Source organism: Caloenas nicobarica, chromosome 1 (assembly GCF_036013445.1).
Source record: "Caloenas nicobarica isolate bCalNic1 chromosome 1, bCalNic1.hap1, whole genome shotgun sequence".
Lineage (NCBI taxonomy): Eukaryota > Metazoa > Chordata > Aves > Columbiformes > Columbidae > Caloenas > Caloenas nicobarica.
This window is the reverse complement of record NC_088245.1, coordinates 160494755-160504186: the sequence shown is the minus strand read 5'-3', so window position 1 is coordinate 160504186 and position 9432 is coordinate 160494755. Positions and strand designations below refer to the sequence as shown.

Sequence of the window (9432 nt, the reverse complement as noted above, 5' to 3'; positions counted from 1 at the left end):
AGCCCTTCCAGCCCACAGAGCAGGGGGTAGCTGAGACGGTGAGGGTCAAGGGGATGCCCGGACAGAGCCAGGAGTGCCCTCACCGCTCTGCTGAACCGCACCATTCGTTTCACCCGGCAGAGCACAAGCAGAGCGGGATGTGCTGGAGGCAAACCGGGAACCGCTGCAGCTCCCCGCTTCCCTCTGGCTGAGGATATTCCGTGTTTTTTAGGGAAAGGTGCCAGCTCTTGCTCCAGGGAGAGCGGCTTGCAGGAGCACGGGGGCAAGGGGCACTGCAGGGCCGCGCTGCCTGCTGCTTGTTTGCCTGTGAACGTCACTTCTGGGCAACAGAAACTGTTCATGAATTCGGGTCAAAATCTGGGAAGAATGAGCTCTGGGAGCCAAACCATGCGTTTGTTTCCTCCAGAAAATCGCCTGCAGTAATGGTGACAATCCATGGCTCCAGAAATAAAAACGAAGCGCAACAACACGTCTCAAACCCAGGATTTCGCCCCCTCCGCAGCATCCCTCCCCGCCCCCGTTGTTTCGCGGAGGAAACGCTGGGGTTCGTCCTCAGGGCGGGCCGCGCTCTCGGCAAAACACCGCGGGGCCGGCCCGCAGCCTCGGCGTCGCCCGGGCCCCAGCGCTGGCCGCCGCGGGACGGCGGGGGGGAGGACACGGTGCGGGCTGCGGCGGGCGGGCCCGGCCCGGCCCCGGGGCGGTGCGGCGGGGCGGGGCGGCGCGGCGCTCGGCCCCGGCAGGGAGGGGCCCGGCCGCCCCTACGCGAGGAGCCGCCGCTGTCGCGGTCGCGGCGGGAGAGGTGACAAGCCGCTGCGCGGAGCCGCCTCCGCCCGGGTGGGAGAAGCGGGTGTCCCCCCGCGCCGCGCCCGCAAGCTCCGCCGCCCCTCCGCGCCCCGCTCCGAGGTAAGGCAGCCGCCCCCGCCCCGCGGCTGCGGGGACACGGCGGAGGGACAGCGAGTCCCGCGGCTTCTCCGTGTCCCCCCGCGCTGCGGGGCCGGGCCGTGCGGGGACGTCGCGGGTGCGCGGCGGCGGGAGTTTCGTTTCGCCGCCGCCCCGGGGAGGAGTCGCGGCGGCGGCGCCGGCGGCCCCGGGGGAGCCTGGCGGCGGCGGCGGCCCGCGGCGCCTCCCTGCGCGGGGAGCGGCCGCCGGAGCGTCCCCGGCCGAGCCCCTGCCCGAGCCCCTGCCCGTCCCGCCGCACCTGGGCGAGCGGCGGCCGCCCCCGAGCCCGCCTCGGCCTCTGCTGCTGCTGCCGCCCCGCCGAGGGCGCGGGAAGGCGCCCCGAGTCCGGCACTTGCTTGGGGTGCCTCCCCCCACGTCGTTTGTTTCCCCCTCACTTCTCCGGGGGAGCCGGCGGGGCGGCGGGCGCTGCTGCCTGCCCGTTGCATCTGGTTCAGCGGTGATTTATGGTTTTGTTAACTCAGCATTCGGCCCGGCGCGCTGGCGGGGAGCAGCGGCCAGCGGGGCGTTAAGTTTCTGTGACTTGCGGAAGGGAGAGGAAAGGGGCTCCGTGGGGCCGCGGCCGCGCCAGCGCCTGCCTCCGGGTCGCCCCCTCCGTCCCCCCCGCTGCAGCGCTGCGGGCAGAGGGGAACGCTGGGCAGGTTTTGGCGGGGGGTTGGGGGAATTGCCACCCGTGAAGGTGAGCATGACGGGGGGGAAAAACCTGTCAGAAACTGTTTGTTTTTCTTACTACTAGTTTTATGCGGAAGCCCTATATATTTATTCATTTTACGTACATACACGTGTATTTATCTATGTTTACATGGAATATATACCCATATTTTTTTGAGCTATGAGAACATTGCCTATAGGCTTCTGTTCCCAGATGTTTTGTTTTCTGTTTCTTTTAGGCACGTTTGCATTTCTGCTGGTAGGGGAACACGCACAGCAGTAATGTTGCTGAGTATGTGTTTGAACAGTAGCATGGAGCAACTTGTGTGCCTTTAATGCAGCTGCAGAGGATATCCATGTGGGATTAATATACTTAAGCGATCGTGTCACACTGACGTATCTTGTTCAGACTTGTAGATTTTTAAAGCAGTGTGGACTTGTAGGTAGTAGCGGAAGTGTAATTAATTTTAAGCATGTGACTTGGCCCAGTGCTTATGATTTTAACGTGGTATTCATACCTTGGTAAACATGCACAGATTTAGCCATCTGTCTTCCCTTTTCCCTTCATGCGTGTGCCACACTGCACAAATGAAAAAGGTACCTCTGGTAGGCTTGAGGGCCAAATACATATTCAAACTCTTCTGGGAAATGCTCTAAAGTTACTATCAAGAACTAGTGGAAAGCTTCTTTCATACGGTTTTTGAGTATGTTTTAAAAAAAAAATGTTTGCTTCAGCATCAGTGATGCCAATTTGTAACTTGTATTTGTCATTAATGCTATTTGCATGCATCCAGTACAGCTGATACTGCTGCTGGAAGGCATGTAATTCTTCCTGCTGTGGACAAGGCCCTTTTCTGTAGTGTCAACTTTGTACGCTCTTAGAGGGCGTATGAACCCCAGGTAGAGCCCTGCGGTTTTTCTCATCTGTGATAAGGTGGTTGGGGGGTGCCAACTGATAATTGCTCATTGCAGATCTTAGCAACAAAACTTCTGACCCAGGCTGGAGCTCCGAGTTGGGGCACGTTAGTCTTTGGCACTTGCCGTAGTTGCTGGCACATACTGTGGCTCATCAACTTGCGAGTGAAGAGCAGTGGGCTACAGCGGTGATTTGCATTAGCGTAAGGGTCGGTCTGTCTGTCCAAGGTAACTTGCAGGATGGTGGCGATACAGTGATGTTTTTCTGTAGCCGAAGAGATGGGCTGTTTTGTTGTGGTATCCCTGTCACCACAGGAGTGGTACTTCTGCATTGTGTGAATAGATGGGTGAGTGACATGAGGTGTCACCTCAACACGCTTTCCCTCTGAAACTTACCTCCTTTATCATTTATGCCCGCTCTCTGAAGAAGTGGCCTGTTTTTAGACGTGGGCAGAGCTGCAAAAATCTCAAATCTTTGGCACTGGTGTGTTTGGGATTGTGATGCTGAAATCTTCATTTAAGCATCATTTTCTTAAATTTGGCTTTTATAGAATAAGAGTTGCTATAAGAAGATTAAAAATAAAGTCTACTTGCAGCTGACACTTGGTGGGGGAAATTTTCATCTGTTCTATTACAGCTGCTCTGTAAGTTTCCCCGCTGGTTACAGAGCCTCTAGAATTGTAGTATGTGGTACTAAATAGACTACTTTTTCTACTAACCTAGAGATTCTTAAACTGTGGTATACCTACTGTAGCACAAGTGGTACGTGAATCCTGCCACCAGTGGCATGTGACTGCCATTTTGGGAACCTTCTTAGTCTTGGCTTTTCTTGGGTTAAAAGCTCAGCTACAAGGCATTGGAAAAAGTTCTGTTAAAAATTTATGGCAGGAAGAAGAAAAAGCGTATTACATTGCTATTCCCATTGCTGCCTGATGGTGTTAGATGGTTTTGCATCCTCTGGGTAGCTCTTGGAATCTCAGCAACACTGTATTATTATTTAGTCCTTACGCTGCTGAGTAAAATTATACAGCCTAATTTATTTAGGTTTGGCATGTTCTCACTGGAACTCATACCACGCTAGGTGAATGAACAGCTTGCTTGTTTATGTTGCCATTTTTTCCCCACTTTTAATAGGCCCTCATAGGTCTTACTGCAGTTCTACTGGAAGGTTTCAGAATTTGGTCCCACCTGCCAGTAAAAACAGAAGTAGAGAACCATGAACCATATTGGACATATCGAAGAAGGTATTTTCACACTGTCAGTTATCAGGGTCGAAATCTCACTTCAGATGGCTCCAGCCAGTCCTACAATTGCATTTACTGCACTTCTCTGAATTTTTTTCTGGCATTTTATTGTTAGCTGTCTGGGACTGAAGTACTCGGGACAGATGCGAACATGCTACCTTCATCTTTGCAGAATTACAAACTAACGTAATTGGCTTACAGATCTCACTGTATCTTTCTTCATGTCGCTCTATCATGATTCAGACTGTCTGCTTATTACTCCTTTCCAGATATCTTTTACCAATTTAAACTTTACTGGATCACTTTTCCACAGATGAATTATTATTCATTTTTTTCAGATAAAATAAATAAAATGCCTGATGGAATTTTCTTTTTTTTTTCCCCCATTACCTTTCTTCAATATTCTCCCGCGTTCATTTGCAACTTTACATAAGAAGACTTAGTTAGAAAGTGTTCATTAAAATGTCATTGAAGTGAAAGTCAGGAAAAGTGTTGATCAAAATGCTTTTCAGTTTCGATTCACTCATTTCTGGTGAATAAACCTTAAAAAAAAAAAAAAAAAATATATATATATATATATATATAAATTTTTTTTTTTCTACTGGTGATATTCTCCCTGAGTTTTTGCTGTCTTGATCATTGCGGTTGGATTATTGGTGGTAACTGGGTTTTACAGAATCGATTCACTTACAGCTTCAGAGAAACGCAGTATCACAACACACAACTAAATTTGGAATAAAAATGTAGTCGGTATGGCTCAAACCCCTGTAGGCATGAAGGAGAAGGAGATTTGTTGTGTCGAATAACTCAGCGGTTTATACTGACGTTCAGGTGCACGCAGACATTTTGGGTGACTGATGACGATTGTCAGGGACTGTTCCCCTGCGGGGCCCGAGGTGGCACTTTTGCTGCCCAGGGCTGGGAGCACAGAGAAGCCATACGATTGCAGGTGGGTGTTGGAGCCCTGTGAGGATGCAACCTGGGAGATGGTGGAGGGCGATGGTACACAGCCACTTCTAGGGAAAGACGTAGCATGTTCTGGAGCAATCAGATTTCCTAGGCTGGAAGGCTTCACGACCTGCCTGCGGCGTGCTGGAGACGCGGGTCACTCTTTGCCTAGATGGAGCTGAGACAGCAACCCCGGCGTTGAGTAATGTTTCAGTATGAAAGTATCATGTCAGTGTAAAGTCCAGAAATACTTGTGACCTATGACCAGTTGAGATCATGTGTCTTAAAGCAACACGACCAGGGTCTGTCTGTGGCGGCAAACTCTTGACAGTGTTTTCTTCTACTCACCACCGAATTCTGGCTTTAGGTTTAAATTCAGCTACACCTCCTTGTTTTCATGGCTCTGCAGCTGTTTTAGGCTGAAGGATAAATAGGTCTGTTGTGTTTCCACACTGAAAGAATTTGAGACTGTTTCTGGCTGGTTCGCCCGCTGGTTTGATGCTGATGTTAGAGAGTAGTGTAGAGGGAATTGAGCTGTGTAGGTCTCTACAGGGGAAGGATCGAGTGATGTGGGAGCAGCTTCCCACTGCTGCTTCTTTCCTTGTTGCTCTTAGTTTATCCAGGAAGGCCCAAGGCCATTTGTAATATTTTTGTGGGCCTTTGTGAGATGTCCCCAACCCCCTGGAGATAGACAAATATTCCATGCCTAATGGTACGAAAGAGGAGGTCTGGGAGGTTGAACCCACATCTCCTCTGACAAGAAGTCATTTGAATTATGGGAAGATCCATGTCCTCTCTTTTGTTTGGTGTCACTGGTCTATAGCGTTAGGACCATTTAAGCAAGCTGGTAGTTGGCTTTGTTGTTGACCTTTACTGGGAGCAGGAGATTGAGCATTAGTCGGTGGTTGCTTGGGACAATATATCCTGGGCAAGTTTCTTCAGCAGTGGTAGGACTGTTACATTTTCAAGGAGGAAGGAAACTTTCGAGTATTTTGTTAATGATTTAAGACTGGAAGGAGTACAGGTTGAATTCACAGGTCTCAGAGGAAAAAAAAAGGGTTTTAAGGATGTCTAAATGTACTCAAGTTGCGTTTTACAAGCTGGCTGTTGGTGGATATGGGTGAAATGTGTTCTTGTTACCTAAGAGGGCTTTCCAAGTGTGCACAAGGTTTTCACGAAGTAGAGCATTTCCTTGCAGTGCCCTCTGTCTATATGGACGTCATAGGCTCTGAGCATTGAAGGCCTTAGCATAGGCTCTGGTAGAATTAATTATTTTGCCCTTCATTTGCCGTCCTGAAATCTGGAATTTCTGTTCTGTGTGTGTATATGGTGAGATGTGAGAACACCAAGGTGATTTTGGGGTTTGCTACTGGAGCAGTGGTTATTAGGGGCTGACTCTATTTTTTTTATCACTGCTGGTGGTACCAGTCAGGGGTCTCTGAGACCTCAGGCCCTTGCCTTGCTGGCTATTTGTGAGCTGGAGAAGATTTTGGAGTTTCTTGGTCTTTGCTCTCCTAAAGCTTCCTCTAGTTGCTGGGAAAGTGTATATTCTTTCACTTGCTTGAATGAGGTGATGCTCTTTCCATAACAGCAGCAGTGTTGTGATATCCTTACTCTTCAGCTTCTCTGCCCAGAGTCAGGCCCAAAATACAGTGAACTCCACAGGTTAGACCAGAAGTAACCTATGAAGGTGCCAAGGGGACTACGAAGAAACTGGCTTTTCATACAGAACATTAAAAATGGATTTTGGGGACTTAAACATGTTCAGCCTTGTCAATATATCTGTTGAAATTCCCCAAATTCTGGAGCATTTTGCTACCTTCTCTTAAAAGATGTTAGTGCTAAAAGCCATTTGTTTATTGTAGTCTTTAAGTGAATAAATGTTAGCTTTAGCTTTTCAGATTGATGAAATGTAGTGAAGATGCCTTACTAAAGGCACCTTAGATTTCATGTTTGCAGAACAGGTGAACGAAGTGCTTCCTGCCATCTGCTTGTGCCTGAGTCTTTGACTTGGTATCAGGAGGGGCAAAAAAAGACATGGGATTTAGGTCTCATTTAGACAGCTTTGGGTGATGCAATGCGTATCAAGTATTTCACTCTTGGGACTGTGCATTGCCTGTTGGCAGTTAGAGGTAGGTCTTATGTTACTCAATTCATTCACTTAATTTCATAATGCTTTATGCTCTTTGCTTCCTGTTTGTGGTGGAATGCATTTTTCCTGCTACTTGCAGATTTTAGAAGGTATCTGATTTCCCTGGTTCTTTTCCTAATTCATTCCAGTTTATACCATGGCAGATCACAGAATAATTCTGGTTGGAAGAGACCCTCAAGATCATTGAGTCCAACCATAACCTAACTCTAGCGCTAAACCATGTCCCTAAGAACCTCACCTGTGTGCCTTTTAAATCCCTCCAGGGATGAAGTGGGCTGTGCCATTCGGGTTGCTGGGTGCCACGGGAGAGGCGTGGACACCCTGTGATTCTTTTTGGAGGTTCAAGCTGTTGAATCCTGGGAATGGTTAGACCTAGATATGCATGCTGTGGGAGCAGTGGTGAGTGTGGACAGGAAAGGTGAAGGTGTAATAGCTGTATTGGTAAGATTAGGGCACATTCCAGCAGAAGGAGTTGCTGTCGGTGGCTTCAGTCCATCATGGAAATAACCTGTCCTCACTGTTGTGTGAATTAGGGGAAGGAGGAAGCAAAATCCATGTGCTTTCTGAGCTATAAAGAGACCTCTTAACAGTGTGGCAATAACAGGAGGCCAGAGCTGGGTGGAGCTCAGTTCTCCTCCATGAAGCAGCAGAGAGGTTTGGTCATCTGAATTGTGGTGATGGCCCTGGGGCTGACAGGAGGATTATCACAGCATTGTTCTTGGTTTCTAGAAAGCTTACCTCATTCTTCTTTACACATTTCAAAGATGATTGAAGCACTTTTTCTTTTGTGGTGCTAGTAGTGCCAAGCCTGCTAGAGCTGGTCCTTGGTGGAGTCTGCTGCTGGAAGCAAACTGGAAAGGGGGAGATGTGGGTTTGTGTAGAACTATGCAGAAGGCTTTTAGGATTGAGATGATGAGTTTTCTAAACAGGAGGAATGACTGAAACTGCTGTAGTTCCACTTTGCTTACTTCAGCAGGATTTTGTCAGTGGGGTCATAGTTTCTTGTTGCTTTCCACATAGTAGATTGAAAAAAAGGAGCAGAATGAATGTGATATCTGTAAAGGTTAGGGGTTTTTTTTGAGCTGCCAATACACTAGAAGTTACGTTGTCTCAAGAAGAGATCTTTGAAGATGGCCATAATTGGAAGCAACTGCATCAAATTTTGTGTTTCGAAGGACCTATAAAGAAGTCTTCTAGAAAGTAAGCACTGGTAGCTTCACTTTTTTGTTAGGTGGCTTGCTTGTAGATATCTCCATAAAATGGAAGTGCATTCAATATGCAAAATTTCTGAGAGGACTGAAATAATAAGGTCCAAAATTCTGTGGACCTTTCTGTGCAGGATCTGAAGTGTTTACCCTTCTGTCAGCAGTTAAAAGAAGAACCAAAAGAAGCTAATGCAAAAACATCAGTGTGATATTCCCTTGTATATGCTGCCAACAGTAAAGGGAAAAGATAGAGACCAAAGTCTCTTCAGTTCATCCATTGGGAACTGAGCCCATGGTCACTGCGTTTGTCAAGGGCAGAACTTCCAGCTCAGATGAAGTCACGTTGCTGTGTCTAGATCCAATGAAAGCTACTATTACGAATAGGGGTCTAGGTTGAGGTAGCTGGGCTTCTTCAGTTGGATGAAAAAGAGTCTAAAGGGCAATCCACTAGCTGTTTACAGCTATTTACAGCTACTACAGGATGGTTATGAAGATGATAGGGCCAAACTCTACTTAGTTGTGCCATACGGCAGTAAAGGACAATGAGAAGAAATTGTTGCATTCGAGATTCAGCTTGGATGTTGGGAAAAATCTTGTTATTAGGAGGACAGTGCGGCACTGCATCAGGTCATCCAGAGAAGCTAATATCTGTCTTCAGAGTTTTGCAGGTCTCATCAAGGCAAAGCCACAGCTGACCTCATCTTCTGTTGGTGATAGTCTTGCTTTGAGTCAGAGGCTGGACTAGGTAACCTCCAGAGGTTTCTTCCAACCAAAATTTCTAGGAGACTGGCCCAGATCAGCCCAAAAATGAAGACTTTTTATACAACTTTGAATTGAGCTGGTCAGCTGCTGTGGAATGCTTGGTGGTAAACTTAATTTCATGTCCTCAATACGGCTTCTGTAGTTCATGCAATAATGTCTCAGTGACTGTGATCAGTTTTGTTGGCCTAAGTATTTATGACCTCATGACCTGCAGGTTGTTTTCGTCAACAGTTTTCTTTTGGTCGCAGCCAGCTCAGAGGGAAGGGGCAGAACTCTTTGATGGTCAGTACTGCCCAAACAGGCAAACCTCTCCTCGCGGGCCTGCTGAAGAAGGATTTGGGGGATGAGGTGGCATTGCAATCACCAAGGGGGCAAGTGGACTGCGGTGAAATTTGCCTTATGATCTTAAGTTCGTAAGACTATGTTCCCCACAGCAAAAGATGTCTTTAATCTTCATTGTGCGCTTTTCCCCTGCAGTCCACTTTGCATAGTATGACCTTTAAGTACGTCAAAGGTGACAAACAGGATGCCTTCTAATTTTATTTGACTCTGCTAATATGTATTAGCGCTCGTATTTTATCGTTGTTGGAGTTGGTAT

At 47.9% G+C, this 9432-nt stretch overlaps 1 protein-coding gene across 5 annotated transcripts in view; it reads left to right on the top strand.

Moving 5' to 3' along the window:
• Positions 1-727: 727 nt before the first annotated feature.
• Positions 728-9432, top strand: part of MBNL2 (muscleblind like splicing regulator 2) — a 110149-nt gene continuing 101444 nt past the window's right edge. For 4 of the 5 annotated variants that reach the window (XM_065644880.1, XM_065647358.1, XM_065648154.1 and 1 more), the window contains exon 1: positions 815-903. The gene's annotated coding sequence lies outside the window, so the exon portion shown is untranslated. Of the gene's footprint in view, positions 904-9432 lie in introns of all 5 variants that reach the window. The other variant, XM_065648990.1, reaches the window with a different exon arrangement.